The following is a 27,982-nucleotide window of genomic DNA, read 5'->3' on the forward strand; positions in this document are numbered from 1 at the left end:
ACCCATAATACTGAATTTCAACATATTAAATTTTAAACTGGACCATGTAAAACCAGACTGGGTGGGGGGCTTGGTCCCCCACACCCCCGTAACTATATATACCAACTCCAGGATTGTACTACAGTGGGGAAAAGGGCATATACCTTTCACTTACCTTACAGTGCTCTACATGCTGCCACTACTATGCCCTTTTTCCCACTGTAGTGTGATCCTGGAGTTAGTATATATAGTTAGGGGGGTGTTTGGGGCATAGCGCCCCACATAGTGTGGTTTTATATGGTCTAATTTAGAATGTTGAAATTAAGTAGTATGGATTTCAGTCTTATGGGTTTCAGTCAAGTTCATTTTCAGTCTTATGGCCTCAGTCAAATGAGTTTCAGTAAAATGAGGTTTGTGTCATATGATAGGGATCCATTTATATATATATATATATATATATATATATATATATATATATATATATATATATATATATATATATATATATATATATATGTATATAAAATGTATTGATATGGATCCCCTTTTAAATATCAAACTCCCACATGATTGAAGACTAAAATATTGAGACCGGAAAGCTGAAACCTTAAAATACTGAATGTGTAGAAGATTGAAAATTAGAAGACTGAATGTTCAGAATGCTGAGTGCTGGAAGACTGAAATTTAAAGTGCCGATGTCTTCATACTGATATTGGGATAAGACAGCTGTACTTAGTGTCTGTAAATTCAGTATGTCCCTTTAAATTGTTATAAGAAGTATGTGAGAAATATGGCAGATGTTTTGTATGGTCCCAGCAGCAGATGATGTGCATGCCATACAAAAAGGTAAGGAAAAGGTGTATGCCCTTTTCTCCACTGTAGTGCAATCCCAGAGTTGGTATGTATAGTTGGGGGGTGGGGGCATATCCTCCACACTTGGATTGGTTTTCTATAGTCCGGTTTGTTGAGGGAGGGTTAGTTGGTAGTTATTTAATGTTGTAAATAATTTTCCCATGTGTCTTGAGGTATATAGTATTGTGTGTTATTCTGAATAAAATTGCTTTGGTTAAGTGGGTTGTATGTGCAGTTTGTGCATTTGGGTTCAGTATTTTGGGTTTCGGTGTTACGTGGTTTCAGTATTATACGATTTTTGCTTTCCTGTCTCAATCTTTTCATCTTCAATCGTGGGATTTTGATATTTGAAAGTATTTCCATATAGATATATATATATATATATATATATATATATATATATATATATATATATATATATAAAATAGTATATATGTTTATTTGTATATATATATATATATATATATATATATATATATATATATATATATATATATATATATATATATATATATATATATATATATATATATATATATATATATATAAAATATGGGTGTTGGTCACCCCATCGATTGTACACTATTTTGACACCTGCCTGGTTGACCTCAATTGGTTGACACAAATAGGTGACAGGTGAGCAAAATCAACAATCACCAGATAGGGGAATATCTCCTTTCCTCAGTGATTGTGCAGTCTCAAAGTCTGCATATATAATTAGTAGGGGGTGGAAAAAAAAGTGTTTTATCAGGGGTATAAAATTTTCCTGTATAAACATTTCCAGGACAAAATACATGAATATTAAGTGAGCAGAGTTCCTTTTGTTGAGTTTACTGGTCTTTTTGCTCTCTAGAATTTTGTCATTTTGCTAGCTTTGCCTAGCAAAGTACTGCCATTTTGGGGACATTTCAGTGTGCTGTATGCAGTTATTCACAAAGTGCAATTACTTTGAAGTATTATCGAGTTCTGGGTAAGAGATGTTCGATTTATTCACATTGTGTAGTTACTTGATATGTTTCTTACATTGATAAGTGATTTCTTGCAAAAGACGACATTACAAGAGTATTACAGTGCTCAAGAGTTATCCAGTTGCATCATAAAGTTGTTGAAGTGTTTCTTAAAATGATAATAAATGACTTTAACAAAATTATGATAAAAGACTTTAGCATTTTAGTCTTTCAAAACGATATTGCAAAAGTATAAAGTGTCCAAGAAGTTTAATTCTCAAAAGTCCAGTTATTTAAAGGTACTACGAGTTTGTCCATTAGCATAATTTCAAAAGCCCAAAAAAGTATAAATTCAGCAGTGTAAAGGCATTGGACAAAGTTACAAATGCTGGCATAGGTTTTTGGCATATGTGCATGTGTGTACGTTTGTGCTTATTTCAAAACCCTTCACTAGTATGTGTTAATACGGCAGGCGGATTTCAAAAACCCCTACCACTTGTATTTGATCAGAATATAGCAGAGAATTGGAAAATATTTGAGCAAGAGTAGTATATTTTTATACAAGCAGCTTATGCAGATAAAGATGCCTGCACCAGGGCATTCATTTTGTTAAACCTAGCTGGATCAGACACCATAGATAGAGAGCATTCATTTGTGTGCACACTTGCAGTATATGAAGGAGAAGGTGAAAATCATCATATTGTTGTACAAGCTAAATCAAGGGAAGACCCAGAGTATTTGAAGTGCAAGATCAGAGAAATGTGTATCCCCCAGACGAATATTACATTACAGAGGCATTTGTTTTACACAAGAGATCAGAAACCAGGGGAAATGTTTGCAGCTTATATAAGTGACTTGAGAAACAGAGCTAAAATGTGTTGGTTTGGTGACTTAAATGATGAGCTGATAGAGGACAGGCTTGTGTGTGGTATTAATAGTACTGCTGTGAGAAAGATTTTACTTCATGACAGTGATTAAATGTTGAGCAAAGCCATAGAGATTTGTGAAATCCACGAGGTGACAGAAAAACACACAAGTATGCTTGCGAGTGACAAGAGCATGGTTTCATGTGGCTCCAGAGCAAATGTAGATTGTATGCAACACGTGGCAAACAAAAGCAGGATGAAGCATGTAGCAGCTATAGGATTTCCAAGAAAATCATGTGGCTTTCCATAAATTTCTAAGAAAGGAGTTCATTTAAGCTCAGTAGAGTTCAAGCATGAATCAGCAAAACCCAAGTCTAGCTTTATTGTTAACTGTCACAGTTGTGGTGCAAATCATGAGTCTAAAAGAGAGAAGTGCTTAGCATTTGGTCAGCAATGTCACAAGTGTAAAAAATGGAACCATTTCCAAAGGTTTTGCAAGTCAAGTAAGCCTCGTACAGTTGTAGGTCACACAAAAAGCAAGTTGGTCAAGTAGAGCCTAAGCAGTCAACTTTCTATGTAGATGGTGTATCAGTGCTTGGTGAAAAAATTGATGCAGTGAATTTATTGACACATTTGCTAAAGTGAGAACTAATGCACAAGTCAGTGTGGCCAGTATTGTAAGACTTGTTGCTTATGGAGGTGAAGAAATTCAGACTGAAGGTTCAGTGATGCTTTCATTTTATTTAGCCGAGAACCATTATAACTTGTTATTCTATGTAGTCCAAAGACCAGTGCAATCTTTATTGGGTCTCAAAGATAGTTTAAGAATTAATCTGTTTTCTTTTGCTAAAGAAGTCCATCACATAAGTGCATTTCCGAGTTTCAGTTTTTCTGAAGCCATTTTCTCAGAGTATGCTGATGTTTTCACTGACAAGTTAGGCAAACTTCCAGTTGTGTATTCCATGAAGTTAGACCCAGAGGTCACTCCAGTAGTCAGACCAGCCAGAAGAGTTCTGATAGCTATACAGGATAAAATTAAAGCTCCGTTGGATGAAATGGTGCAGCAAGGTGTGACTTGTCCAGTCACAGAACCAACTGAATGGGTATCATCCATGATAACCACACTCAAAAAAAGGCTCAGAAGAAATAACAATATGTATTGACTCAAGTGATCTGAACAAAGCATTAAAGAGACCATATCATCCAAGGCACACTGTTGAAGAAGTTGCTACTGTATTTTTTGTCTTGGATGCAAATAGTTCATTTTGACAAGTGATGCTTGATTGTAAATCCTCATTTCTAACTACTTTTATTACTCTGTTTGGCAGATACAGATCCCTAAGGATGCTATTTGAAATAAATTCAGCAGATGAAGTCTTCTAATGTGCAATGGAGCAATTTTTTTGGGTTATCCTTGTGCCATAATAGTAGATGATTTATATTGCTTGAAAAATTGTTATTAGTTTTACCATAATAATATTCATTTATATATAACAATAGATACATAAGTGATGAACTATGTACATTATTTACATTTGACCTGAATACATTTAAATTAAGACATAGATCAAACAGTAAACAGTTTTGCATAGAATATAAAAAGTTTCTTCTGCTTGCTTTCTTTCTTTGCCTTTAAGAGTCTGCTGAAATTATTTTTAAAGTGTCAATTAGAGATAGTATCTTATTCCAGGGATTATTACTCCAAACTTTTGGTGCAATTCTCAGTTCCTTGATCTTGATTTCCATCAAAGCTGTTTCTTCCAGGAGACACAAAAATTCTTCAACTGTTGGTTCATATGATGATTTCCATTTTCGTGTAATGCATTTCCTTGCCATGGCCAACACAGTCCATAATAGGTATAAATCATTGTTATTCATTTCTATTTTTTCATTAACATTTAACAATATTAAAGATTGTGTTAATATAAATGTGTCTGTAAATGTAGCTTGAAGAAATTTAGTTATTTCTTCCCAATATTTTTTCAGTTTTATACAATCTCATAACGTGTGTATCCAGTTTGCTTCACATTTTTATAAACATCCCCAGCATATAATTTATTTGGAAGAGTTGAACTTGGCTAGTTTGTTAGGAGTGAGAAAAGATCTGTGCAGAAACTTCCACGTATTTACCTTCCAAAATTTTGTATTAGAAGTTAATTTAATGAAATACAATAAGTTAGTTTTACTTTCCATTGATAAATTTATTGTGTGGCCTTTTGTAATAAAATTCCAGTAGTTTTGGTGAGTTTTAACTTTGCAATTCATTAACAATTTGTAAAGCTTTGATGTTATGTTTGTCCAATTGTAATTGTAAATAATTTCATACATTAGTTTTGTTATTTTGGGAGTTGTTTTAAATGAGGAGTTATTGATTATTCTGCATATATCTTGTGCATATGATATTACACTTTGCAGTACTAGCCAGTCATTGTTTGTGGTGTTGTATGTATTTTATATGTGTTGATAATTTAACACGTTCTGGTTGTTTATACAATGTTGCCAACAAATAATTTTTTTGTCTTCCAGTTGGTGAAAACGTTTTTATGCATCTTGTTAGTAAAGTTTTTTTTTTGTGGAAGTAAATGGTATTAGTAGTTCTAGGCACAATTTTATATCTGTCTTGATGTTTATAAATTTCCTAAAGGAGTCATAAATATAGTTTATATAAGTTACGTTGGTTGGTTTTGCTATATTATATTGAAGATTAATACTTAGAATATGCCACATCTTATTATTTTGGTTGTTTAACAATATTTTTAGTTATATTATTTTCATTTAAGAATATAATAGTATGAAGAGCTTTCCATTTGGAAGAATAATTTGGGTCTATCCAATTTATACGTGTTCTAAAGGATGAAGCTTTGATATATGATTCTATGTCTGTGAAATAAATACCTCCTTTTTCCCAAGGTCTAATATGATGTGTATAAGCTATTCTGTTCCTTTTGGGGTACCAGAGAAATTTTAATAGGATTGTATTTATTTCTTTTAAATTTTGTTTATTTGGTGTCATAGGTATAGCTTGAGCTACATATATTATTTTTGAAAGTAAAATCATTATTATTACTTGTAGTCTATCTTCAGATTTCAGGTACATTGTATTCCATTTTGCAATATGGACTTTTACAGTGCTTATGATTTTTTCATGTTTTTTTCTACATTTTTGCATAGGGTAATTCCTAAATAATTTATATTGGAGACTTGCTTATCTATTATATGATTAGTGTTTGAAAAAAAATTATTTTTATTCTGAATCATGTAGTTAGATTTTGGTTTATTAAAATGAAGACCCGAGATTGAATAGAATTTCTCAATTTGTGTATCTAATTCTTTTAGGGAATCTTTTGAAACACATAAGGTGAGAAGTATATCATCTGTGAATAACATAATCTTGGAATTAAATTGGCCATAAATATCTAAACCTTTTATTTTAGAGTAACTACATATTGAGGAGGCAAACAATTCCATGGCTAATGCAAATAAAATTGGGGACACCGGACAATCCTGTTTTGTACCTTTAGTTATTTCTATAGCTTCTGAGGTGAATGGTCCAAGTTTTACATATACAAGATTGTCTTTGTATATATTTTCTATCAGTGAGATAAAGGGAGAGGTGAATTCAAAAAGTTCTAGTGCCTTATATAAGTAATCCCAATTTAATGTATCAAAAGCTTTTTCGATATCTAGTGATATTATAAGAGCTTCTTGTTTGTCTCTGTTTATAATATCCGTAAGAGTTAATATTCTTTGTATGTTATCATAAGTACGTCTATTGTATATAAAACCTGTTTGGTCTTCATTTATGATGTGAATCAGGGATTTATTAATTCTGTTAACTAACATGGACATAAAAATGTTATAATCATTACTGAGTATTGAAATTGGCCTATAAGATTTACATTGTTCTGTATCTTTATTTTTGTTTATTATTAGTGTGATTAATGAATATCTCCATGGGGTGGGATTTTATTTTGAGTTTGTACTTCAGTTAGAGTTTTGTGAAATATTGATAATATTGAATTTGGAAATATTTTATAAAGTTCATTTATTATTCCATCAATTCATGGAGATTTGTTGCATTTACTTTCCTTAATTTTTTTCAGTTACTTCCTTGTAAGATATTTGTTTGAGAATATGAAGTTTTAGTTTTTCTGGTATTTTTTTGGTTATAGGAATATTTACTTCCATATTGGAAGAGTTGGTATGTGTTTTACCTGTTGTATTTTGTTCAGTATAGTGACATTTAAAAGCATCTAGAATATCACTTATATCCGATACTTTTTTATTCATCCTTCCTTCATGAGAAATATTTATGATGTTGTTCTCTGTAGTTTGTCTTTTAATTCTCATTGCTAAGTTGTGCATATGTTTGGGAGTAGATACATATGAGTTTAGTTTTAATTTTTCTAATGCTAGATTAGTCTTGTGATTTAAAAATTCATTGTATTTTTTATTTAATTATTCTGTTTCCTTTTTGTTATTGGATATATTTGTTGGAGCCTTATTTTTGATTTTTGTAATTTGTTCTTGAATCTTATGCAATTCAGATTCCCATTCTTTTGATTTATTTTTGAACCAAGTCAGAATTTTGCCATAAATATAGGCTTTCCTTGTGTCCCATACTATTACAATATTTGTTTCCTCAGAATAGTCAGTATCTAGATAGAATTGCAATGTTGAGTATAGCCATGTTTTAAACTCTTTATGTTTTGTAATATAGGCCAGAATCCTTGACATATATGTTAAGCTCTTATAGTTTACTTGTAGTTAAGAATAAGTGAGTTATGATCAGATAAAGGACATGGAGTTATGGAGAAGTTGATTATTTTCATATTTAATTCTTGAGATATAACAATTTTGTCTATTCTTGTTTGGGTGTTAAATCTATGATCTTGGTGTGAAAACAATAGTGAATTAGAGTCTTTGTGATTATATGTATCTATTAATTTTAGGTCTCCTGTCCATTTTTAAGAGCTTTTGCTATGGGGATAAGATTGTTTATTTTGTTTGTAGTCTCAGAATTATCTAAAATACAATTAAAGTCTCCACTTATTATTAAGTATCCCTTGTATACTTTGTTAATGAGTGCTATGTGTTTTCTAACTGGGCCTACACATATGCCAGGAAGCCAATATAAGTTTACTAGTGTCCAAACTTTATTGTTGAATTTTATTATTACTATAGTTATTAGTCCTTTTTTATCTTCATAATTATAAATGATTTGAGGAATAGTGAATAGATGATTTATTGGTTGGAGGCAATGGTGAAGCAGAGCATGACAGAAACCTCAAGAAAGTTCTATACAGAGCACGCAAAGTAAACTTGAAGATCAATCCTCTGAAGTGCAAATTCAGACTTCCAGAAGTGACCTGCATTGGGCATTTCTTTAGAAGTACAGGCTTGAGATCAGACCAGCTATTCTTGAGATGTCCGTGCCAGATAATGTACAAGCTCTACAGCGTTTCTTAGACATAGTTAACTATTTAAGCAAGTTTATATCAAACTTCAGTGAGGTGACAGCACCTTTGAGAGAGCTAGCACTCAAAAATGTTGCATGGTCATGGTTGGAACAACACCAGAAGGCATTTGAAGACTTCAAGCAGAAAATTGCCCCCCCCCCCCCACATTAAGATACTATGATGTGAACAAACCAGTTACTCTTTCCTGTGATGCTTCAAAATTTGGTCTTGGCACAGTTATACTTCAACAAGACAGACTAATAGCCCATACATCTATAACACTAACCCAAACAGAGATACAGTATGCTCAAATTGAGAAGGAGCTTTTAGTAATAGTATTTGCTTGCTCCAAGTTTCATGATTATATTTATGGTCAAGCTATTTAGATTGAAACTGATCATCAACCTCTACTTACTATTCTAAAGGAAGCCTATGCATTCCACTCCAGTGAGATTACAAAGAATGATGCTCAAATTGTAAAAGTACAATTTCATAATGGTTTATACAAAAGGCAAATTGCTTTATCTGGCTTATACCTTATCCAGATCTCTCAGAAATATAACAGAACAGATTGATGCAGAGAATTCTGACTTTGATGTGATGTCAGTGTGAAATTTTTCCACCACTAGACTTGATGAGTTAAGAGATCACACTCAGCCTGATCCAGTTTTACAGAAGCTCAATCACTACATTAATGTTGGATGGCCGACAACGCACTCTAGTGTACCACCTGAAGTGCAAAGCTATTTTCCTTACAGAGATGAATTGTTGATGGATGATGGCATTCTATTCAAAGGTCCTAAAATTATTGTTTCTGCTACCTTACGACAATAATATATCCACATTTTGCATTGTGGTCACCCAGGATCCACATCCACTAAGAGAAAAGCAAGAAAATTAGTGTTTTGGCCTTCCTTACCAAAAGACATTGATAAGTACTTTCTTCTTGTTCAGTATGCAATAGTACTAGACCACATTTGCAAAGAGAACCACTTCAGCTAAGTCCAGTTCCTGTACTACCTTGGTCTACTGTAGCAACTGATATATTTGAGTGGAATAATCAACACTACTTGTTTTTGCTAGACTCTTATTCAAATTGGCTTGAGATTGATCTGCTACCTAACCTAACATTCACTGCTGTTATTATTAAGTTGAAGCGTCATTTCTCAGTTCACGGTAGACCACATAAACTTCTTTATGAAAATGATACTCAATTTACTAGCCAGTTGTTTTGGAAATTTGCAGAAGAATAGGACTTTGTGCTAGTAGTGCTGAATATCCTCAGTCCAATGGTCTACCTGAATGTGCAGTGCAAAGTGCAAAGCAATTAATACCAATGTGTTCTTGAATTTGCTTAATCTCAGAAACAAACCCTGTGATGGTATTTTTGGCTCACCTGCTCGAAGACTACTTTCCAGGCAAGCTAGAATTACACTACCCATTACTTCTACTTTATTGAAGTCTAAACCTAAGAACAATAAAACCATCAACGCTCAACTGTTGAAGCATAATATCCAGAAATCTAGTTAAGACAGATCGCGCAGATTACTTTGCCCATTGATTGAAGTAGAGATGGTATGAATACAGGCAACAAAAGGTTTTGAATTAATAGTACAGATTACAGACATCTGTGCAGAGCTGAGATCCTACCTGGTAGACTTCGAGAGTGTGGAGTATAGGGGGAACCGTAGACATCTTCTTCCTGTACCAGAACTGTCATCACCATCACAACATTGCTTCTGTAATGTAGAATACAAATCTAAGAGTGAATCAGACACTGCTCACATACCAGAATGTGTTCAAAATTCTGATTCCATTCCAGAAAATGATCCGAACATTCCACATGTCAACCGTTTTGCAGAGACAGTTCCAGTTGCTAAATCTCAATCCCAGTTTTATGTCATACGACATGGTCGAGTGTCTAAGCCTAGTGTGAAATATGCAGCAACGGGGACCTGTTCTGTGCATTTAGTACCGTATAATGCATGATCAAGAATTACCTGTGATTTCTGCATGCCAAATAGTCTTATAATGTAATGTGATCTATTTCTCTAAGAGGGAAGATGTAGATCAGAGTGCAAGTGACGTGTACGCTATATTTAGCCATATGTTCAAGCTGCGATCATTTCTATATAGGAAAAACTATTAGAAGATTAAGTAACAGGGTGAGGGAGCATGTGTTTGCTATAAGAAGAAGAGATACCACAAATGCCTTGGTGAAACATTCACTACAGTGTGGTGAAGTTAAGAAGTTTTCATTTTTTTGTAGTAGAGAAAGGCGGATGTCATTGCAGGATTAAATAATAAAGTATCAGTTAAAAGTTATTTGAAGTATGTGAGTGATTAATATGATGATACTTGTCTGTTTAGTATACACATCATTGTAAGGGCTTTAAATGAGCAAAAAAGTTTTCTTTTTGTTTCCTTTTTCTTTTTTGAAAAAAACTAAATATTAATGGCAATGTATATTTTAATGCATTTTTAAATGTGAGTATATATGTTTTTAAGATGTGATTAGTAATTTATGATGTCATGTTATCGTGCATATTTAAGAAAGTGTTCTGATGAAGTCCACCTTAGTGTGGATGAAAGTGCTTAATGTGAACAAGTTTGTGGAACTTATGGTCTATTAAAGAAGTAATATTAAATACTTCTGGAGTTGGATTTCATTTATCGTGCATCCATTACTACCCTGGTTTCAGCTTTGGTTTTATGACTAGATAAGAGAATGACGGTATCTTTTGCCAGTATTGTGCATTTTTTAGTGTAGTATGAAACTGGATGGCATGTCAGATACACAAATGTCATAATTATCGTTGACCCTTCTTCAGTAACAAGGATGTTGTCAGAGTTAGAATAATTGTGTGTGTGGATGCAGGGGTGGACGCTCACTTGAGTGCAAGAAGGGACTGCAAGAAACAGCTGAATGAGTGCTGCCAGCTGGAAAGGGGTGCTCTCATCTTGGAGTAAAGTTACAGTTTTAAAGACATAATTTGCCATGCTAAACATCCATCCATCATCCTTTTTCCTCTTCACACTATGTGCCATAAATAGTTTGAGAAACAGTTGTTTTCAAATTAATAAGATCCTTTTGGCTGAACTAATCTGTAAGCACAGTTTTCCACATAATTGGATGATTTTCCTGAAGCTCTCTACACAGGGGAAGTAAAAAGCATACGGCACTTCATTGTGTTTACTAGTTATAGCTGCTGATTTTTTTGTTCTTGTTTTTGAGAATTTGAACAGAAACTACATTACTTTTTTACTAAGGACAGCTTATTTAGCCAGGTGTTTGGGACTGATTGGTTCTCTTGTTTGTTTTGTTTTCTGAAATTGCTGTTTATTGTGAAGTTCTATGTTCCATTGCTGACCTTTCGGTTGGACTGCTGTGTAAGATATGCTAAGGGAACTATACTGATGTGTTAATTTCTCTGTGTACAAGGGAAGTAAACTGATTGCACTTTGTTTATTACTGCAGTTGCTGAAACTGATTTTAGAGCATTTAAATGAAATGCATTAATTTACTATGATCAACATGCATAGCCAGGTGTTTGGGGACTATCTTGGAAACAATATTAATTATTCTTTTTGATAGATAAGATTACCATCATGAAATTAAAACAGCTAAAAACAATGTTATTGTCTCTCTCTCAACTTCTTTCATAATAAGCAAGGATAGCTACAGCCAAAAATACAAATACCATGGCTTGAATATTTCCTTCCCCTTGTTCCTCTTCATTCCACTAAAAGCACTCAAAAACTTCAAACCACTGAAAATAAAATGTTTTAATTTCCTCTGCCTGCAGATGCAGATGCAAACTGCCATCACTATAGATTACATTAAAAAGCAAACTGGCTACCAACAGCTAACAGCGACACCCTTCTCCTCAATTCACTAATTTTTAAAATTATTCATCTTGGCTATTGACTACCTCTCAAATTGTTATTCCAAATCAGAAAACAAAGCTAATCCCTTAAAAACAGTCGAGAAAGTACAAATATATTCGCCAGACCTCCATTAGGAGAAGAAACCCTCTCTAGAATAGGACTGGCTTCATGTAACCAGCTGTCTTCTGATATAAAAAGCATAGAAAAACTTCAAATATTCAAAAAGAAAAAAAAAACTTAGGCAGCACACAGCACTTGCAAAATGAATCTAAGTACAGCTGCTTTTGTGATACTGGCTAGTTCTACAGCTTATAATAGCAGTTGGACAAATATATAGACACAATTAGTCTTGCATATAATTTAAATATTTTTATACTCCAATCCTGAGTGTTGTAACAACATGGTGAGTACTGTTCTTGTAATAATTTTGCTCTAAGTTTGATCTTTTCTGTACTCTTGTACAGGGGGTAGTGGTTGAAAAGGGTCAAAACAGCAACCCCTCCACCCTGTCACCAAACTGTAAAATAAAAATAAAATAATTTCTGATATTTCTAAGTGTCTGATCACCATAGGCTCTAGTGGGGTAGTTTTCTGTTTTTTGAATTATTATTTATAATACAGCCATCCAGTGAGATGTGTGATACACAGTACCACTACAGTTATTGCAGAATACAGCCATCCAGTGAGATGTGTGATACACAGTACCGCTACAGTTATTGCAGAATACAGCCATCCAGTGAGATGTGTGATCAAACCCTGCACAGTTATTGCAGAATACAGCCATCCAGTGAGATGTGTGATACACAGTACCACTGCAGTTATTGCAGAATACAGCCATCCAGTGAGATGTGTGATACACAGTACCGCTACAGTTATTGCAGAATACAGCCATCCAGTGAGATGTGTGATACACAGTACCGCTACAGTTATTGCAGAATACAGCCATCCAGTGAGATGTGTGATACACAGAACCACTACAGTTATTGCAGAATTGTGATCTTGAGCACATTTTCATTTTTCCCTTAAATCGGTACACAAATGATATCAATTTTTCTGCTGGTTAAGTCATTCAGTTAAACTTAGGGCAGCATTAGCTTGTACTTATTTTTACTTGTCTGCTGTGATCTGATTCTAGATGCCTTGTGATCATATATTCACACATTCATCTCAGCCACTTCCAAATTTATATATAGAACATACTAAAATGTTATTCACTGATGTAAATAAATCCTTGCCAAAGTCTCCTAGGGCATATACAAAATCCTCAGTGGATGTCCCTAACCACACCTTCTCCATGCACAACTACATCAACAGGTTAACTAGTCTCTGGTAAAAGTGTATTAATGCTTGTTGACTCAGGTGATAGACACATAGATTTCCCACTCACTAGGCTGGACAAGCTAGGGTCAGATGAATTTTTACACCAGGATCATAAATGCCACAAGGGCCCTCAGGACCCTTTCCACATACAGATACAGTGGTGGTCGTATGGGAATGAATGACTTTGGAAGCAGAAGGACATCCTGAGTGACATGACAGACCTCCCTACACTTGTGACAGATGCAGGAAAGACTCACGTTCTGAGTGGAATCCTTTCTTAACTAAGACTGATGCCTCAGTATAAGCACAAAATAATTATCTTTAACCCTTGGCTTACTTGAAGATGAGGAATTCACAGTGTATTCACCGGGGATAAGACAACAGATAGTTCTGAATGGAATTCTTCCTTAACCAAGACTGATACCTTATTACAAACAGAAGATAATTAGCTTTAACAATTGGCTTACCAATTGGTGTCATTCCAGAGGAATCCATTGTGTATTCACCTGAGATGAGACAATGGATAGTCCTACTTGTTTAGAGGCAAAAGCCGTTACTGCACCTATAGTGTCTTTTTTTAGGCAGAGTTCATCTAATGGACATCCCAACTTAGTAAATTCATCTAACCCTAAACTAGCACATTAAGATGGCTCTTCTAAATGCCGGGAGTTACAGTAAAAAACTGCCCAGTCTTGAAGTACTCCGCCGTCTGGAATAGGCCCATGTATGTGTAGTTAGAGAAACCTGGTTTAAATGTAAAGAAACACTTCCTCTATACCAGGATTTTGGACTCACCCTGTCTTCAAGTCTGGTAGAAACTGCTGTGGTGTTTCCATATTTGTTGCGGACCATATCTCATAACATCTCTTCTAGACTAACATACATAGACCCACAAACTGAGCTCCTTGAATTTCAGTTTACATCTGACAAGACAAGATCCCAGCAAACAGCATAGGTTCATGAGTTTATAGATGTGTACTAGGCTAATAGCCCTGGAACCTTTACAAGCCTAGCCCATAGGATTACCCTGGCATCATGCCAACTGACCTTTGTTCCCCGTGCATCTGTTGAGTAGAGTCACTGGAGTGATTCCTGGGGTGAATTTTCTATTTCCCATCCACTCAAGATTTGTCTTGAATAGGGCCAGTGAGGCGCTCCTCTCGACATGTATGGGAAGTCTATTTCATAGCACACGCATATGAACATGTCCCTCTAGCTTGTTCTGTTGATTGTGGTAATGAGGTTGAGGTCTCTGGACATGTAGTGCGGAGGATTAGGATTTCTTTAGATGTAGCATTTCTAATAGAGCTGGCTTAGACATGGCTTTGTAAGTCAAGCAAAGATCAACTCTAAGTAGGCCATATGAGACAGAGAATAGTTGCAGTTTCTTGAGTCTGTCCATATAGAACAAGTGTTTAAGGCCTGGGATCCTCTTCGTGAGGTACTTTTGCGGATTCTCCAGTTGTTGCCAGTGTCTAGTGAGGTACATGCCAAATGGGGCATTGTACTCGATCATTGGCCTAATGCGGGAAGAGTAGAGGGAGACAATGACCTCTTTCTTCCTGGATGCAAAACCCTTAGTAATGAGATGTGCCACATTTAATGACTTTCTGACCACAAAGACAGGTTGCTGTCAACCTGTGTTCCCAGATCTCTCATAACACCTTCTGTGTTCAGTGGACTACCATCAATGTGGTAATTCATGAGAACCGAGTTTTTCCCAAACGGGATGATGACACATTTTTTGGCATTGAGCTTAAAGCCATGGTTCTGAACACAGTCGTTGGTCTCAGTGAGGCCCTTCTGTGGGATGTCAACATTACTTGGGGAGTTAATTAAGATGCCCAACTTGCAATCGTCTGTGAACTTTGTCAACCAGAGTCCCTTCATGTTGGCCTGGACTTCAGAGAAGTAGATACCAAACAGGAGAGGAGTCAGGAGCAAACTCTGTGGGACTCTACTCGTGACTGGTTGGCAGTCTGACTTGGAGTTAGCTACTTTCACACTGTGGGTTCTATCTGTGAGCCAGTTTGCAACCCACCTAGTGATATAGGGGTTGATGCCTAGCTTAGTGAGTTTTTCTATGATTCCTGAGTGGGGAATGGTATCAAAGGCTTTGGCCAGATCAAGGTAGGCTGTATGAACCACCTTGCCTTCATCCACAACTCTGGTGACTGACTCAAAGAAGTCGACCAGGTTGAGCAGTCATGATCTATCCTTCACAAAACCAAACTGTGTGGGATCCAGAGTTTGGAGATTCCCTATATCCTTGTTTATTAGGTCCATAATAATGCATTCCATTGCTTTGCATATCAGACTCATCAATCTAATGGGGCAATAGTTCCTAGGGTCTGTAGTCACTCCTCCTTTGTGGAGAGGGATGACTGTAGCAGTGCACCATTCGGTAGGGACAAAGCCTGAGGTGAGGCTGTGATTGAACAGGGCACATAGGTGAGGTTCCAGTTCACTGTGTAGTTCATGTAGAATGCAGCCAGGGATATTGTCAGGTCCCATAGAAGCTGTATTCTTGGCCTCGGACAGTGCTGTTTTAACCTGTGCAGCAGTAATACTGGGTGCCTGACAATTTACTGGTATTGTGATTGGTCCTTTGGTGGGGGAGATAGGGGTAAAGTTGGCACTGAATCTGTTGGCAAGTATATTGCCAATATCTGTTGGCTCAGTATAGGAGGTGGCATTGTGCAATAGCTCCGAGCAAATCTGGGTATTGCCATGGAGATTCTTTACATAATTATAGAAGACCTTGTGGTTGTCTTTACTATCTGCTGCAATTCTGTTTTCATAGCTAGCTTTAGAGGATTTGATGAGGGATCTCAACTTTTTGTTGAGGCTGATAAGGGAGTTTTTCCAGTCTTGGGAATTCACCTTATTCTGCATCAGTTTCCTCCTTCTGTTGTAAAGTTTGTTTATGGCAGGGGACCACCAGATTGGCTTCCTTTTTTTGGAGGAGAGCGTCTTGGTACTGTTGGGTATGGCGAGATCCATGCATTAGTGTACGTGTTCGTACAGGGCATTAGTGTATGATTCGGTAGTCATGCAGCTGTTCTCCAATTGCATGGGTGCCGTGAAGTTAGCCACCTCTGTTTTTAAGAGCCCAAAGTTAGCTTTGGAGAAGTTTTTCATGGTGGTTAGCTTTGCAGGGGGTGGGGTGGGAGGGATGTAGATTTCCAAGCTGATTAGTTTGTGGTTGGATCTAACCAGGGAAGAGTTGACTATTGGCACAGAGCAATGGTCATCCATGTTAGTAATGACCAGGTCAAGGATGTTGCTACCTCTAGTGGGGGTAAGAATGAGCTGGTTCAGAGCATTGGAATTTATGAATTATGGGAAATGGTGGGCAAGTGTATTGGTACAGGAATCGTTTTGCCAGTTAATGGAGGTGTAGTTGAAGTTGCTCAGTATGAGTGTTAGGTTGGAACCTAATATTCTCCAGGGTGCTTAGGAACATGGAGTGTAAGTCTTGGGACATGGCTGGGGACCTATAGCAGGCTATGACCTGAATTGCTGTCTTACCCAATTTTAGCTTCACCTGAAGAATTTCTGATGCATTATGTTGGGCTACCAGTCTGGAGGTGTGCGCATCTTTTATGATTATGGAAACACCACCTCTGGGGCTGAAAGGTGTGGAATGAGTTATAGCCTGTTAGTGCAGGGGTGCTTCCTGCTGCCTTGAACCAGGTCTCTGTTACAGCACAAATGTCAATGTTCTTCATTTTAAGGAGTGCTTCGAGCGAGTGCATTTTGAGATTTAGACTTTTAGCATTGAGCAGCATGACCCTCAGATTGCATTTGCATTTATATTTTCTTCTGACCTGGCAAGTCGCCATCTTTATTATTAGGAACAGGCCCCCTGGCTGCTGTGCGTTCCTGGCCCCAGCGTCTACCATTCTGTAAGTGCTACAAGTTGGCATTAACGTTTTTCTTTTCTGTATGGATTATCTGTTTGGCTTTGCTGAGAATTTGGTGTGGAGTTTTGTTTTATGTATTGTTTGTGTAGATAATTACCATTAGCTGTTGCATGTTTTGCAGCAACCTGCTGCTGTGTTGTTGGGCGTACCACATGGAGTTATATTAGGTCAGTACTGCGCCGTCCTTGCCCTAATTAGAACTGAATGTATTCTTTGTAACCATCGGTAAACTCCGTTCTTGCCCTAATTAAAACTGAAAGTATTCTCTGTGACCAAACAAGCCCGCTTTATGGGTATACCCTGTTACGTCTTAGTTTGATAGCCTTGTGTGTGCCCGTGGATAACATACGTAAGCTACAGAGGTTTAGGAAACGAGTGTGCAGCTAATCACGAATCAAACCTGCCCAGGTTGTGGAGAGTTGGCTAGCGATTGCTTTATCTTTCCCCTACGCTACACTATGCATTTCATTATACCAGAGTGAATCCAAGCAAGTAACCACTCTGCTTGGAATTGTAAAACACCATATTCTTACTCTGCTGGATTTAGCTACCGCCAGTTGGCCACGTGCCTTTGCCAAAGGTGCATTATACTAATTATTTTATTATAGCTTATAACCACTTTGGCCCTGTAGAATGTAACTTTCTTCAGTGTTGTATTGTAGCGAATGCTAGAGAGTCAGTGCACTATTTGGCCCTGTAGAACACCTGGTCCTAGCTCAACACTGTTGCACCTGTTCCTAGCTAGACTGCCATTTACTAGATAGACCTTTTACCCTTACTTTGTTTAATCACTTTGAATCATTGCTTATGTTTGATTAAGTACCTATATACCATGCTATATATCTATAAACCTGTAATTGAACTGTTTTTCATCTGCTTGTTAGAATTGGAAAGCTGAGAACCTGTAATGTACTGCTTTTGAACTGCTCCTTTGAAGTTGAAAGCTGAGAACTACCCAGCTGTATTTAATGCCTGCTTGTTTATTAGAATTTGAATGCTCTGTGTACTACCCTGTCTCTTAAATGTCTGTTTTCTTACACCTTCATTGAGTCTCTTGTCCCCCCTGTTCACAGGTTTGAATCATCTATCCTACACTAAAACCCTAAGAATATACCTACTGGTGAAAGGACCCTCTGCAAACAAACCAAACCAACTCCTCTTTAGAAAAAGACTTGCCATCCGGCTTAAGAACCCAGTTCACTAGGAGGCAAGGAAGTATGTGTTATCTAACAGAGTAGTAATTTTTCAACACTTGCTTAAACTCTGGTGCATGTATGTTACGCTACCTAGCCAGGATACCCAGCAGCCATACTCCCCTCTCTATTCCCTAAATACTTATACATATGTTTTCTCATTTCTTATTCTTGTACTGTCTCCTGTAATTTATCTACAGTAGCACTCGTATACCCTCTACCTTTTTATCTCCGCTCCCTTGCGACTGTTGCATTACAATATCTGTCCACTAGATGGCAGACTAAACTAGGATAACCCCTTAGACATCCAAACTTCCCTTTTTTTTTCTTTTTTCCTTTGAATTAAAAGCTCTGTCCCTGGATTGAAGATTTCCCTCCTGCCCCATCTTTCCACTTTACCTTCTTCTTTCCACTAGCTTTGCCCTTAGCAACTACTTACTTTCTCTACATTGGTACCTCCTTTCTTTGCCTATCCTTCCCAACTAAGGCACCAAGTAGTTAGCTGTTTACTGATTGTTTCTTACCCCTCCCTGACTTTCTCAGTTACCTGTCTGAACCCGCTCCGTTCGCCCTGCGGGCTCACTCCGCTCCCCTACCCTACCCCACCCACCCCAAGAGGTCCTAGCCATATACTTCTGTAACCACACCCCTTCTTTATTCTCATCCTATCACATGCCTCCTCCACTTAATAGCCCTACCCCTAACCTCTCAAAGCCCTAATTAGATAATTGCTTTTTCTTTTAATACTCCCTAACCTCACCCACCCCTTCCTGTTTTACTTACTCTACAGCATTTTATCTTACATCCACCTTACTTTACTAAATTGTATACAACTTCTCTCTTATAGCCAACTTTACTTTACTTTACTTAATAGTACACGTCTTCCCACTACCTAGTCTTCCCCTTTAAAGCACTCTCTCCTTTCTCCCACCTGTAGTTTACTTACTACACTCCTACCATCAATATACCCAAACTCCGTAGCTACTTATCCTAATGGCCCCAACACACAAATCTATACTCACAAACCTGCTACTCTTAACTTCAACTCTTACTTCTCTCACAATACCATATACATTAACCTTGTATGAATACGTCTCTCTTCTTGAACCCCTCCACCCCTACCAGCAAACTCTACCCATTTCTCCCATAAACAACCTTAACTACAGTGACATGACCTCTACTTCCATCTATATATTACCGAAATACCATAGAGCTACCCATGTTACTTACTTCACTATAAAAAAATGCCCAAACAGTTTCTACAAACTCCTTAAGTTTATACATTATCCTAACCAACACCCCCTAATAGATGGTGATACTCATCCTAACTCAGGCCCCAATACTGACATTTCCAATAACATAAACAATATATTATCTCCTCCAATCACTACTTTAAATAGACCCTCTAACTCCCTCCTAATAGGTCACCTTAACATCTGTAGCATTAACAATAAAATTACCCACCTACATGCACTCTTAGATGTGTACTCATTCGATATTCTCTGTATTACAGAGACATGGTTAAAGCCCTCAACTCTGGACCAGAAGATTACCCTTCCTGGATATAATATCTTGAGACTTGCCCGTAAAACCAAAAAGGGTGGAGGTGTAGCCATTCTGTATAAATCTGAACTCCAAGTTACACCCTTTAATGTGCTCCTTCCATCAGATACCAATTCAGAAACTCTTAGTGCCAAACTTCAAATCAACAACTCCAAATCCATCTATCTAATTTGTGCATATCTCCCCCCTGGAAATAATATCAACACTCTTGAAAACTTACTTAGTTACCTCACTACCCACCTACCTCAAGAAACCATTGTATTAGGTGATTTTAATATAGACTGGGCTTCCTGCAGCTCCCTTAATCCTCCCAATCATATAAATCTTTACGGATTCTCACAAATTATAACCACTCCTACTAGAATTCATAAGCCAAGCAGTAAGGAAACCACCCTAGACTGGATCCTTATCAACAGCCACTTTGATACTTATAAACCAGGAACCCTTCCTGACGATATTAGTGACCACATGCTAACCTATATTATTAAACACAGAATCCATACCCCAACTACTAATAATTTTAAAACCTCACGTTCCAAAAAATGTTTTAACCCAGAGAGCTTCCAAAATGAACTGAAAGCATGTGACTGGTCACCTATGTCTCATCTTCCACTTGATGATGCAGTGACCTACTTTAACACTAGATTCCTTCAGATCCTAGATTACCATGCTCCCTATCATTCTTCCCGAATAAGGACCAAAATTGCCCCCTGGCTCACAAAAAAACTAGGCAAAAGATCCTCCTCAGGAATAAAATTTGGGCCAAATGGAGAGTTTCTAAATGTCCATCAGATCACCTCTGCTTTAAACAGTTAAGAAATGCCACCAAGAAAGATATTCTCAGAGGCAAAAAAGACTATTACCTTCACCTCCAACAAACCCATCAGCAAAAACCATAAAATTCCTGGTCTGGTATAAACAAACTTCTTCAGCCAGGACATTCTAAAACTCCTGCCCCTACGGGATTCAACCAAAGTAACTCTAACCAAATTACTGATGCCTTTAACAACTACTTTACTGAAGCCATTCAAACCCTAGCCAATACTTTACCACCTATTACTACATCCCCATTAAATACCTCAAAGACTCCATCTTCTACCTTTCAAATTCAACCGGTACCTACATCACTCATTTGCAAACTCCTTCAAAAACTAAAACCATGCACCCCTTCTGCTGACTGTCTTCCACCTGAATATCTGCAAATAGCAGCAAAAGCTATTGCCTAGCCCATCTCCATCCTTATAAATAGAACATTTTTAGAAAGCAAAATCCCCTCCATTTGGAAAATATCCCATATCATTCCTCTACATAAAGGTGGGGCATCTACTGAACTCTCCAACTTTCGGCCTATTGCCTTACTGTCTCCAGTAGCTAAGATATTGGAAAAATGTATACACAGACAGCTACTTGACCACCTTCTCCAAAACAATCTACTTGCCAACTGCCAACATGGTTTTAGGCCTTTCCATAGCACAACAACTGCCCTTCTATCCTTCACTGACTCCATAAACAAAAATCATAACAAATACACATTTTCCTCTGCATTATATATTGACCTTTCAAAAGCCTTTGATATGGTCAACCATAATATCCTTATAGACATTCTGAAAGCCCAATCTCTTGACTCACAAGCATTAAATTGGTTTAAATCCTATCTGGAAAACAGGCAACAAGCAGTATTGTGGGAAATAATCTTTCAAAATCCCTTCCCGTGAAGACTGGAGTACCCCAAGGCTCTATTTTAGGACCTCTACTCTTCTCATTGTTTATTAATGACCTACATACCAAAATTCCTCAGGCCACCTACATACAATATGCAGATGACTCTACTTTAATTTGTTCAGCTAAGTCCATAACCTCTCTCCAGTCTCTCACCCAAACAGTATTTAACAGTGTTGAAACTCGGTTTATGCAACACTGCCTCCTCCTGAACCCTAAGAAAACAAAGTTACTGCTCTTTGCTCCAACTCATAAGTCACATCAAATGCACTTTACAATATCCTCTAACAATGCAACTAACATATCCCCAGACACTTCTACCCATCTACTAGGAGTAACAATTGATAATAACCTTAGTTTTGATGACCACATTAACTTTACTATAAAGTTAGTCAACAAAAAACTAGGCACTCTTTACAGAATCAAATCCTTCCTTTCCCCTACAGCCAGAACAACTATTGCCCAGACCCACCTTATCTCTACCCTGTTCTACACTTTAGCAATATATACCAATCTATCAAAAAATAACCTTACCAAACTCTCCACTAGTTACAATAACATAGCCAGAATTGCCACTGACACCACCTTTAGAACTCACCACTGTCTCAACCTAAAACAACTGGGATGGCTAGAACTGCAGAACCAACTACTTTATCAACAAATTGTTATCACCCAAAAAATCCTTTACCACCCTAAAAATACCCCTATCCTCACTAACCTGATCTCACCCTACAAAAATCTTGCTATACTACGCTCAGCTAATAAGCCTCTAGTTTCCACTACTAAATCAAATAACAAGGCTGGAGACTCACTTTTCACCAACACAGTAGGTAAAATCTGGAATCAGCTTCCTACTGAACATTCCTCTCTTGCTTCCACTATTCTTTTTAAAAGGCATCTGAAAGAATATCTTACAACTCACTGGCTGTGTCCCTGCTCTAACCCAGACTGATATTTACACCTCCAGCTCTCTCTATACTTCTCTACCCTTCTGTTTTACCTCACCTTTCTGTAGTACTAAAAAAAAAAAAAAAAAAAAAAATGTATGTTTTTGGTTCTCTGTATTTAATCTTAGCTTTAAACTATTAAGTTAATCTGTAAAACTTTTGTTCTCACCTATGTAGCTAATGTATTGTAATGCACTTGGCTATTTACTATATATTGTATTAATTTTTTTTGTCACTGCTGATGTTTGGAGCTTTTCTCCCTGGGCCTCTACTGAAAATGGACATATATCCAGTTAGACTAGCCCAGTCAACAAATGTAAAATAATAATAAAATAATAAATAATAATAAAATCATTTGTTTGTAGTTGTTACAGTGGTAATTTGGTCTTTGGAACCCCACCTAAAAAAGGCACTATAGGGGTGGCAAGAGCCTAGGCAAGTATCCGGAAGCCCAGGGTTGACAGATGCAGGCCATCTCTGGCAAAGCGTCAAAGTCTGTCAGTCATGTCATCCCAAGCAGACAGATACTGGATCCCCTTAGAATGACACCAGAAACATAGCCAATTGTTGAAATCCATCATTTTCTGCTTGTACTGTGGTATCATTCTGGGTGATGGTAGGAGGCTGATCAGGGCTAGAGTCATACCCGCCTGGGCTACATAATCCGAGAGCTCTTCCATGTCTTTTTTCCATGTAGTCCAGGGAGGTATGTCACTCTCAGGTCACTCACACCCACATGTACAATGACAGAGTCATATTTGTACCTGTTGTTGAGGGACCTAAGTACATGCGTTATGTGGTGGATCCTGGCACCTGACAGGCAGCTGACTGTTGCTTTCTCCTTATTCAACCTAGTGAGTGGGAAATCAGTGTGCCTCACTATCGAGTCACCTATGACTAATGTGTTGGGCATGCTGTTTTGCCATGGCATGATAAAGAACACTGTGTTTCCATATCATATCATATTCTTTTTTTTTTTAAACAATTTGATTGGGTTTTCACAGATTAATAATCATTGATATTAAATGCAAAATAGAAATTCAACAATAATGCAAGAAACCAGAAACATAAAACAACTAAAGTATTTATAAAGGTGTCCACTAAATAACAAGTTAAACAAATATTTAAAACATGTGAATTATTTTTGAAGATTCAGTAACTATTTTTCTAGTAAGCCTTTTAGTTTAAACATCATGTTATACATTGATGTTATCCAGATGGATCTAGATTTAATGGTCAACAATTTCAAGTGGCATACTTCTGTCATCATATTAGATTCTTGAAAGTCTAGAAGAACTTTTTATAAACAACTCCATCATCCTAGGTTACTTCGATCCCTGACCCATCGACTGTGGCACCTATACCTATGAAATAAAACATGCCCTAAGATTTTTGGATTTGATAAATAAGAAGTCACTGTATCAAATAGTTGACAAGCCCATTTGAGTTTAAAATATTGTGGCTCTAGTTCTCAGTCTTATTGCTTGTTCTATGTCATTATTCTCTCTAAATGTACCCATGACATCACTACTGCTGGTGACACAGCAATCAACCTCACTGACAAGTTTTATGTCCATATACACACATGCATTGCTCTAGCAGTCCCAATTACTAAAAATATAATGGAATTTTAAAATCAAACCTACCTGGTGGTCAACTGACATAACATTTATAAAAAGAGGAAAAAAAAACACCTTAACCAAGTAAATGCTGAAAAATAGTTTCGTAACTTTTGGCAGAGTATCCCCTCATGCTGCATTGACAGCACACCACTACAAAATGAAAATATAGTCAGGAACCTGGGTTGATAATTCCCTTTCTTTTGAACATCATCTGATAACTGTTGTCACAAAATCCTTTTATTTAGCCCAGCTAATCACCAAAGGAATATCATCGAGAACTAAAGAGGTAATCTCTTTCTTATACCCAACACTGATCAGACCAATTATCAAGTACAATGCCTCCTGAAATGCACCTTAATTAGATAGACCCCAAAGTTTCCTAACAAGAAAAAATCACAGACGTAAAGTCCCTGAGTGAGCAAGAGAGACTAGATGCTCTTTCCCTTTATTTATTGTCTTATAGACTTTTGAGGGGAGATCTCTGTCTTGCTTATCATACAATTAGAGGCTCAGTTGTCCTCAACCTCCTGTGTCTCCATAGGTCCAATGATTCCAGCTAGATTTTCACCAACAGATAAATAAAACATAGTGGAGGGACGTGTTTAAAACCTACCATCTCCCTAACCTTTCAATAATCTTTCCCTGAATGTTAAGCAGTGTAGCAGTGTGACTCACTGAACTCCTTTAAACATAACCTGGATGGGTTTTCACAAATTTATTCCAGGATTGACTTTTATGGTCCACCTGATTTAAGGAGGTTAACCTGAGGAAGGGTACTGGGAAGAAGTAAATGGTCATAACACTTAATGGCCTTGGAATGTCTATGAATCTCTGAAAAATTAGTTTCCTTTATAATTTTCATAACATAATTAATCTAGCAAATGCTTTCATTGAGAGGTACTAAAGAGTCCAAAGGATTTAAGAGAAGAAATCACAGCACATATGAAATTTTTCCTTTCTCATTTTCCTAGTTATAGATATATGACATCATCATATCTGACAATTACCACATTAAATAAGCCAAAACACCTCATATGAGGAATAACACACCAGAGGTACACAGGTACTAATCACCTTGGAACAGAAGCATATTCCTGTATGATCATTTATATTTCATCTGGTGCTGTAAATGAACACGATTTTCTGGTGATAAAGAAGCTTAGTGGCATCGTCATTAATAACAAAATTTTGTACTAACCCTGCAGCATCAATTACATTGTATCCTTACAGCCCTATTCTACTTTAACACAATGTGTACTTCCTCCACAGAGTTATACATTAATCAAGCCTTTTGAAAGGTTTTTCTGCATATAAAAAGGTGGCTTTAATTTGTTTACTCCTGCACTGTATATCCAACTCCCTCCGAACAGCTGTTATAGCATCTGGATAATCATGGACAAAATGAATCACAACTGTCCATCCATTTTTATCTTCTCTCACATCAGCTGAAAGACGGACACCCTGTCATCTAATGCCAGAGAAGCACAGATACAAATTAATGTAAAAAATGAATTCCATTTCAAGGTTACCAAATCCATGTCACTTGGGAACCATCCTAAAAATTCCAAAATAACAAAACATCTATTTGAATGGAACAGAAACCAAACCCTTCTTAGAATTTGTTGTTAGATTAATTCCTTTTAATACATCTCAACATCCTAATCTGAAACTTGGAACAAAACAACCTACCCCAGAAAAAAAAACTAAGCATTTAGCAACCCCATATACACCATCTGTGCCATATAAAATAACTAATGGAAATAATCCCCACAATAATGTCCTCTTTATGAAAGTTAAAAATCTATTTATTTACTTAACTTGGTCCTTCTTTGGATACTCTAACATTGCCCCTTAAAATCTCTGTTCTTGTTTTTAGTAAACTATATGTCCTTAGATGCTCCCTCTTCAGTATGGAAAGGTAATTTTTTTAAGAGTACATAGTAATTACCTATGAGCACAGCTAAAGAACCCTTTGGCCTAGCTTATCCTCCATGTGTTACAATTCTTTCAGTGCACTCACATCTTCCTCAGTTTATAGTATCACAGTCCTCTCTATTAACTCTTTTTCCTGCATAAAAATACATTTGGACAATTTGGTAACAGTCGTATACAATTCCCCTCACATGATTATAACGCATCTATGATGTCATGTAATCCACAGAAGCAAAACAAAACGTGAATGAGCTTACTTCTGGTCTTGGACTCATATTTATTATTGATAATATAAATATATAATATTATTAAGTTATCACCTTTCGCATATTTTAACACAGTCACCATTTCAAGCATGAATGTGCTATCCTGACTCTCCCATCTCACTCTACATATCAGGCCACAGTTATGTGAGAGCCAGAGCTAATCATTTCTTAACTCCACATGCCTCTGCTGTTGTGCCATTACAGTTGGGCTGGGAGAGAAAAGCCTATATACTCTTTTAGTTTCAGACTGACCTCCATGCAGCTCAGTCCAGCCCACTAATTTTTCTGGCACACAGACAAGATAACCATCATCTTTTTGATGTTTTCTAATAATAATATTTTCTACTATGACTGCTCCACATGACCATCTTGTTTTTCCTTTACCATCTGTAGTTCAATTGATAAATGTCGTACTGTTCTTAATCTGTTTATTCATCATCATCATCATCATCATCATCATCATCATCATCATCATCGATTCCTTTCATCCCCCTTTCTACATGAGGTTGGGGTGTCATGTCAACTATCACCATGTTTCTCTATTCAGTTCTGCCCTCCTACCTTCTTTTTGCACTCATGCCTCTCTGTTGTAGATCATCTCTCACATAATCCATCCACATCTTTCATTTCATCTTGCCTTCTTCCTGTCTGTCCCAAATCATTTGCACCAGATTTTCTTCTGCTTTTCTGTTCATGTGCACAAACCTTTTCCTGCAACTGGAGCTATTTTGGCTCCTTCTTTTATATCATCATTTCTTCTTCTGTCCCACAGTGTGCATCCTATCCTTTGTGTACTAACTAGTTCACATTGTTTGTTCTTTATGTCCCAGAATGCAGTTCACATATCATTAAGACTTATTTTCATTTCTTAGATAATTGTTTTTATTTCTTAGATATTTTATTTTATCAATTTATTTATCCATTGTTTACTGGGTTAGTCCCACTTGGCTAGTGGCTTCTTTTCAGGAAGGACCTGCAGTGGTATTGATACCATTAGGGCAAATTTGGTCAGCATCGCAAAACTTCCTCATTCATTCTGATAGGTGCAGTGGGATCTTTTACACTGACCTAAGTTCCAACTCCAGCAGATGGGACATCAGTTTAACATCTTATGTGAAAGACGACACACTTGGGAGTGCAGCATCCACTCATGCTTCACTGCATTGTTAACAATCCAATCCGCTGGAGTAGGGATAGAACCCACAGCCTTCAGGTTTTCCACCACCAAAGGTAAGTGAGCTACCAATTGTGCCACTGACATTATCCTTGTTTTAGAACTTTAGAAGCCATCACTTTACTCTTCTGCTGTGTCAACCACTGGAATATTTTCATTGATCTTCACTTAACTTATTACTTTTATTTACATATCACAAGACATAGTCTTTTTAGATGAAGTTGAGGTACAGAGCAAACATTAATAATAGCTGCGTGTAAAAAATTCCATTCAATAATATAAAAAAAATCATTGCAGCCAGAAAAAAAGATTTACTTTTTCATTTTAAA

The sequence above is a fragment of the Protopterus annectens genome, chromosome 14.part0, assembly GCF_019279795.1.
Source record: "Protopterus annectens isolate FY-2018-M chromosome 14.part0, PAN1.0, whole genome shotgun sequence".
Classification (NCBI taxonomy): domain Eukaryota; kingdom Metazoa; phylum Chordata; order Ceratodontiformes; family Protopteridae; genus Protopterus; species Protopterus annectens.